The sequence below is a fragment of the Engraulis encrasicolus genome, chromosome 8, assembly GCF_034702125.1.
Source record: "Engraulis encrasicolus isolate BLACKSEA-1 chromosome 8, IST_EnEncr_1.0, whole genome shotgun sequence".
Lineage (NCBI taxonomy): Eukaryota > Metazoa > Chordata > Actinopteri > Clupeiformes > Engraulidae > Engraulis > Engraulis encrasicolus.
In genome coordinates, this window is record NC_085864.1 from 26,443,793 (window position 1) to 26,451,292 (window position 7,500).

Consider the following 7,500-nt stretch of genomic DNA (forward strand, 5'->3'; position numbering starts at 1 on the left):
TCATCAACTCCTCCTTCCCACTCTCGCACGCTCCTCTGGCAGACACCATGCCAGCCCTGTGTGCCCCCACCACCACCACCACCACCACACACCACCGGTCTACCACCTCTACTCTCCTCTTTCCTCCAGCACCATTTCCTTTATCATGGTTCTGCACTTCTCTCTTTTTCTATTGCTGTCTCTCTGTCTCACTCTCTCTCCGTCTGTCTGTCTGACTGTCTGTCTGTCTTGCTATCTCCCTTCCGCTATCTTGTGTGTATGTGTGTATCCAAGTGTTATAGGTATGTGCATATCTCTCTCTCTCTCTCTCTCTCTCTCTCTCTCTCTCTCTCTCTCTCTCTCTCTCTCTCTCTCTCTCTCTCTCTCTCTCTCTCTCTCTCTCTCTCTCTCCCTCTCTCTCTCTCTGTCTCCTTCTAGGGCACTACAGTAAGTGTAACAGATTTTATTTTACAGACAGAATGCATTTTGTGCTACACATATTCATTTAAACTTGAGGCCATCTGTCAATGTAATGCTACTTGTCCATGAGAAACGCGACCACATTTATATGGTGCACACATAATGAAACGCTGAGGTTGAACACGTTCGCACCCAGACTTAAACAAAACAAACTGACATTGGGCACCGAATCGACTGTTTGCACTTGTGGGATAAGAGGTAGAATAGATTTTCAGTTCGGTTGTGTTTGAATAGCCCCAAAGAAACATTGAAATAGTCTCTCGAGGTTCCTTCCGCAGCCAAAAGCCTTCGTCCCGAGAGTAAGCACTAACACTATGGTGGCCACTTTCCATTGTAGCATCTTACTGCAGATGGGCCTGTCGACGGGCCTATTTACTCTTTGCCGGAGAAAACCCTCAACTACATCATAACAACACTGATATGACAAGAGTCTTACGTAATCGATTAAGACCATTATTGATGGATCATTACCATTTTGGTGACAATAAGATTATGATCGAGGCTCTGCGATAGGGGGTTAAAAGGGAGTGGTGTTATGAGGAGGCAGATGAATTCATACTTACAAGACAGTGTACAGTATAATACTTGTGTATTTGTGTAACACATTTCATGCACATCTGCTGTCTGCCTGTAAAATGGATACAGTTGGAGATAAGATGTGACACTTGATCACTCTGTCTGTCTGTCTGCTCGTCTGTCTCTCTGTGTAAGTGTGTACTCACAGTCTCTTTGTGTTTCACACACACACACACACACACACACACACACACACACACACACACACACACACACACACACACACACACACACACACACACACACACACACACACACACACACACACACACACACACACACACACACACACACACACAGTGTCCAATGTTTTATGGTTGAACTCCTCTGAATCGGCATGGCCTGAGGATAGAAACTCTTCAGTCTTTATGCTTCTGCTTTGTGCCTGCACGGGTCTGACCTCACCAAGTCCCAGCAGTGCGTTTCCTGGTTTTGAGACGCCGTTTAACATATGTTGACCTCTTGCTTTCTGTCTTGCCCGTCTGTCGAAGACAACCCCTGTAGGTTAGGGAGTGGTGCTCTTATGTCTCTGTTCGTCCGAACATAGAAGTCTCTGGGGCAGCTCCACAGAGAAAGGGCGGCAGATACAGAAAGTTACATATAGAGTATATCATCTATACTGTGTACAGCATATTACACTGGTATTACTGGTATTGTACTGGTATTACTGGCATGGTTATTTTATGGTTTCTTTGTCATTCGATAAGCACGCAAATCCACATGCGATATTTTGTAACCCAATATTTCGTTACGACAAGGCATGTAACACTGTATACTTGCACTGTATCTAAGGGTTACTTGGATACAGTGCAAGTACACAATGTTACATACTTTGCTATAGGCCGCAAAGTAAAGAGAAACCATATTCTTTTACACCTTGATGAAGTGCTAATTCGTGAAATCATTTGTGTGAGGTGCACCGGAAAAATGTACCCGATGGGAGAGGTTTTTCCATGGCTGTTTTCCCTCAACCGCATGTACATTTGTCGTTTCCATAGTGATGAGTGATACCAGGTGCTATAGGGGATGATGCTCTCAGTTGACTGGAAGATGTACAAGATGAGAGGTGATGCCTTGTATTGCATATGTTTAGATAATGAAGGCTGTGCAAACGGAAAGGCATGTTGAACTTTTGTTGACTCCACTTATCTGCTACGGTATAAATTATATGGGAGATAGGGGGCGAGATATGTATGGAAAGAGGGAGGGAGAAAAAGAGAGAAGGGTCCAGCTGCAGTAAAACAGTTCCACCCTTAATGCAAGCACGCCCATGGGCGTTCCCGGCATTTGCCGTATTGGCCAATCGTGAAGGGATACTGCATGATGTCATTTTCAAGGCCATTTCCGGATGAAGGCTCCATGTTTGTTACAAAGATATCCCGTGCAAATTGTTATCTTCCAGAGAAACGTTTCACTGAACATTCCACTGACATAATGTTCTCAACAATTTATGTAAGAAAGTGAGATAAATCACACGTTTTCTAATCCCAATATGTCTTTTGCTTTGTCTTCCCGTACCTCGGACATTGTAGCCTACTGTTTAGGACTCGTGTCGCTATGCACAAATTTGTCATAGCAACGTACCAGGTCGCCAAAATGTCAACACAACGACGTTGACATTACCTTACCTAGCTGTGTGTGTCGAGGTCACTGTTAACACTGTGTAGGCTATATGATTAAACATCCTTTCCAGGATATTAACACACCCGGAAAAATAATATTAAAAAAACCTTTTTGGCGAGGTTGTTCACTTGGTAAGACATGATATAGGCTACTTAGAAAAGTTTGAAACGATGTAAAACATCAGCAACACATTCCCGACTTTTTAAAGTAATGAGTGTCACCTCACCACATTTTGTGGTCAGCTTGGAAAGAGCAGATATTAATGAAAAAATATATGAAATAGTATTTGAAATAGCAATAGGCTATTTGTTTGTTTTATTGGAGAAAAACAATTTCTTCATTACCATAGGCCTACCATACTCCATGTCTGTCTATGATTTAGGAGTGACCACACTATTGAAGCTTACCTCTTTATCCAGGAGAGGTTCCAGATTGGCCTGTCTTAATTCAAAGGCCATCAGAAAACAGAGAACATTTTTCCTACCATCATAACCAGTGTTTGTGCGTACATAATCAGGACCGCTGACAGCTTTGGCTGTGCCCAGGACAAAGTCATCTGAAAGGGCCCCCCACTCAATACATAGACTACATACAATGTAACAGACCTGCAAACTCGTCAAAGAAAAAAAGGTGACAGTGTAGAGCGGGGGTTCTATTTCTATTCACGTGAATGACCTAATTGGACAGGAAAAAGGTGACTGTCACCAAAAGGTGCCGAGTTTGCAGGTATGATGTAATGAGGACCCATTCCTGGACCCCTCGTCTCACTGGGCCCAGGTCAACGGACCCCTTTGCCCCCCCTGTCAGCTTCCCTGCATGTAGGCCACATACATTGCTGAAAGAAGTGAACGAGACAGGAATGAAATGTGAAAATTTATTTCTGTTTACTTTTACACTATGAAGTGTGAACGGTTACCTCTCCTTCTCATATTCAGAGTGCATAAAACAGCACTCAACTGTGTGGTCTGTTGATAGCCTGTGTAGTACAGTAGATTAGACTCCATTTTTTAAATAAAAATCTATGGAGGGTTAACACAAAGTTTGAAATTGTGTTTGACCAGTCTCCAATGTGCAGTTTAACTAATAACTAAAAATAATGCATTGGTATGAAATACAGACTGATACATACAATAAATACAGTCACACAGAGACACAAACAGTGTGCAATAAGAAGATTAACATACTGATGGACAATAAATACACAAACACAGTGGACACACACACACACACACACACACACACACACACACACACACACACACACACACACACACACACACACACACACACACGGCAGGAGGAGATCATACAGGTGATGTGAAGATGCTGTATATAAGGAGCAATGAGTAAAGTGTAAGTGGCATGGTGAAAGAAGTGTTCATGGAATATTCTCCAGTGTCCTTGGAATATTCATGTGGTTTTCTTCAGTGCGTTGAGGAGTCTGATGTGCTTGTGTAGTAGGGAGAACAGTCTGTATGCTGGATGAGTTGTGTCTTTATGATGTTCATTGCCCTCTTGGAACAGTGTGAAGTGTACAGATCCTGAATGGCTGGTAGGGGTGATCTTATGAGCTTTTCTGCCGTTCTCACCACACTCTCTGTACTGCCTTCTAGTCTTCAGCTTGACGGCTGCCAGACAGAGAGGCTGCTGGTCAGGATGCTCTCAATGACACCCCTGTAGAAGGTGGTGAGTGCCGATGTGGGGCGGTCGGCTCTTCTCTCATCCTTCGCAGGAAGTAGTAGGAGTAGTGTCTGTGCCTTTTTGAGATGGTGGAGCCATGTGGTGCAGTTGGCAGAGGAGGAGGGGCACAGTGGTTGGTGCTGGGTTGATCAGGTTCACCAAAGTTGCTGGTGTCATCAGCCCTCCCTCTGAAAACTGGCTCCGTGCCTGTCAAAAAAAGGCATGCTAATGTTATGAATGAAAATAAAGACAAAAACAAGCACCCCCTATCTACCTACAGAAAGACATGACCATGACATGACCATGTGCATATGCTTGTGCACACGCCCCCCCACACACTGCTACTGTCTTAAAGTGTAGCACACAGGCAGCAGGCAGGCACACACGCAGGCAGGCACGCAGGCAGGCAGGCACGCAGGCAGGCAGGCAGGCAGGCACGCACGCACACACGCAGGCCTATTCTCCCCCTTTGCCTCAAGTCAAGTGTGCATTTTAGAGGTTGGCCTCACCTGCACATGTGTGAAGAGCAGGGAGATGGGAGGTTGAGGATGACGAGGCAGGGCAGGAGGTTCTCCTTGTGAGCTGCCCTGGTCCTGATGCTGATTGCCCATCACCATGCTGTGGCTCATCAAACCCATTACTGGCATATCGATGCTGAACAGGAACGACTGCTTCCATCTGCACACAGACACACACACACACACACACACACACACGAGAGGGTATACATAGAATACACTACATAAAAATCACACCCATCATTTTAATGCAGAACTCCAGGCTGAAGAGTTACAGAGCGTCTGACCTGTACAGGGGTCACTATTACTGTACTATACTTATTGGTCTAGTGCAGAACAAAGCAGATTCAGTGATTTACTCACCACTGTGTGCAAGTTTCTGTGTTCAGCTCAGGTGGAAGCCTCCATCACAACATGTTGGTACTGACATCAACCATCTTTCAGAAAACTGGCTGCCTGTCAGAAATAGCAAAATTATGTTACCACAACAAGGTAGTATCTTAAAGATACCCTTAACCAAAGGCAGACAGACACACACTGCCACTGTCTTGGTTCTAGGACACACACACGCCCTTTAAGGGTCACATGTATAATGACCGGGTTCTCACTCACTCGCACACTCCTTTTCTCCTACTTTTGCCTCAGACAATGTAGTGAGTTTTTAAAAATTGGCCTTACCTGCACATGTGTGAAGGGCAGGAAGAGAGGTTGAGGATGGAGCTGCCAGTCAGGAGGTCCAGAGCTGTCCTGGTCCATCACCATCATGTGGATCATCAACCCCAACTTCTTATATCTGCGTGCACACATTCTCTCTCTCACACACACACACACACACACACACACACACACACACACACACACACACACACACACACACACACACACACACACACACACACACACACACACACACACTTGGAGAGATACAGGTTATATGGCATATCAGGAGGCAGGGGTATTGTTGCGCTCTAGATGTTTAGAAATAAGTAGGTGCATGGACCCAAAAAGTAGAGCTCAATGTGGGAGCACACTAAAGACACTAAGGTCAAGTCAATACTCTCTGATGGCAGCAACCTGAAACGTCTGCTCTAATCTGCTCTGAGAATTTTTATTTTTTTTTAATCTGCTTGTGCTTGACCTTAGTGTCTTATTTAGTGTGTGAACCTGCTCCCACATTGAACTATATGGCACATTTAAAATCAGACCCAATGACAAGTCAAGTCGGTTTTATTTTCAATTTCTTTACATGCACTGGTCAAGAATTGAAATTACGTTTAACACCAGGTTGAACAAATATGACACCTCCGACTTTCAGTGCTATTCTATACATCTTTGCTTCAAAGAAACACAACTGATAGCTCAGATGATGAAACAGACGTGCACAACGCAGCACAGGAAGAAACTACTGTATAAACACCTTTTGGCCCAGCATAATTTCGTGATAGCTCGTGGTACAACAAATATTCAAAACTTCCGCGTGTCATTTGAAAGGGATGTCAAAACTATACGTTTATTCAAACGAGTAACAAACCACGAAACTGTTATTGATACGGAGATCATTTCGTGATCACTTTGTGGCGAACTTTATGATATTTAAGCAAGCAAGCACACCATCCGATAACCATTCGAAAGACCGTCAAAACGTTTATGAATGAACTTTTCGTGGTAGGCCTAGTTAACTTTTATTCTAGTCTGGCTAGCCCATAGTATCCTTCATCTCACCCTTGTCATGTTAACGTCTTATCTTACACATAACGATGTACTCCATTCACATTTGCCTCGTATTGTCGTAACAAGATTCTGAGATGTGCTGCCTTTGTCCATTCTGACCAGGCTGGCTAGCTAGCTACCAGGTTGGAAATAGTAAACTAGCACAGATTTCCCAGGCAGTGAAGCCTGTAGTGGGGTATGAAGGGCAACAGATGTTCATATTTTGGGAACCAAAGGCAGTTTCCTGCTTAATATATGCAGTGAAGTAGTCACAAGAATGGTAATTACACAGGAATAATAGTTGTTTTGTCTGCCCATAACTTAGTGCTGTACATTATGACAAATACACACACAACATCTGAAACAAACTTACGAAGGGCGGCCTGTTAGCTTGCCTTGAAGCTAAAACACATTAGCCAAAACCGCTAGTTGGTGGGCCGAGGTGGTTAAATGTTCGCCCTCCGACTGAAAGTCAACTCGTAAAGTAACCGTTATGTATATTCAGGCATGTAATATCGACATCTTACCGACAGTTGAGTGATCGCTGCAGCGAAATCCTTCCAGTCGTTTTAAAAAGTCCCGCGCGGCGCTTGTGTTGTCATTCGGCAGCAACTGACTTCAGAAACTTGAACAGCCAAAGGGGCGTTACTGTGAGGGCGGTCTAGTAAGGAGGAATGGGCGTAGCGGTATTAGCTGGACAAGACGCAGCTGGACCATATTGGAAAAAGAGACGGTTCTACTTGTGGTAAAAAAAATATATTATTTCACGAAGGTTACCTTATGGAAAGTGTGAAAGTACTGTAAAGGAGCTTTATTTGTTCCTGTTGTGCTTGTCAGGTTGCAGAATAATAGCAACAAACAGTAAATATAACCTATGGGCATAATTTCCCAACCCAGCTAAGCAAATGTTTATGTAAGTGGCTGTTGTGTTTAC

The 7,500-nt window shown here is 44.0% G+C and overlaps 1 protein-coding gene and 1 long non-coding RNA gene across 2 annotated transcripts in view; one reads left to right on the forward strand and one right to left on the reverse strand.

Moving 5' to 3' along the window:
* The window catches only part of LOC134453604 (zinc finger CCCH domain-containing protein 18-like), a 42,239-nt gene that overhangs the window by 33,057 nt on the left and 1,682 nt on the right, over positions 1-7,500 (forward strand). The gene's annotated exons all lie outside the window — the stretch shown is intronic.
* LOC134453603 (uncharacterized) lies at positions 3,519-5,725 on the reverse strand. The gene is made up of 4 exons (XR_010035664.1): positions 5,535-5,725; positions 5,220-5,312; positions 4,848-5,016; positions 3,519-4,545 (listed from the first exon to the last, which is right to left on the reverse strand). It is a non-coding gene; the product is annotated as an uncharacterized LOC134453603 (long non-coding RNA).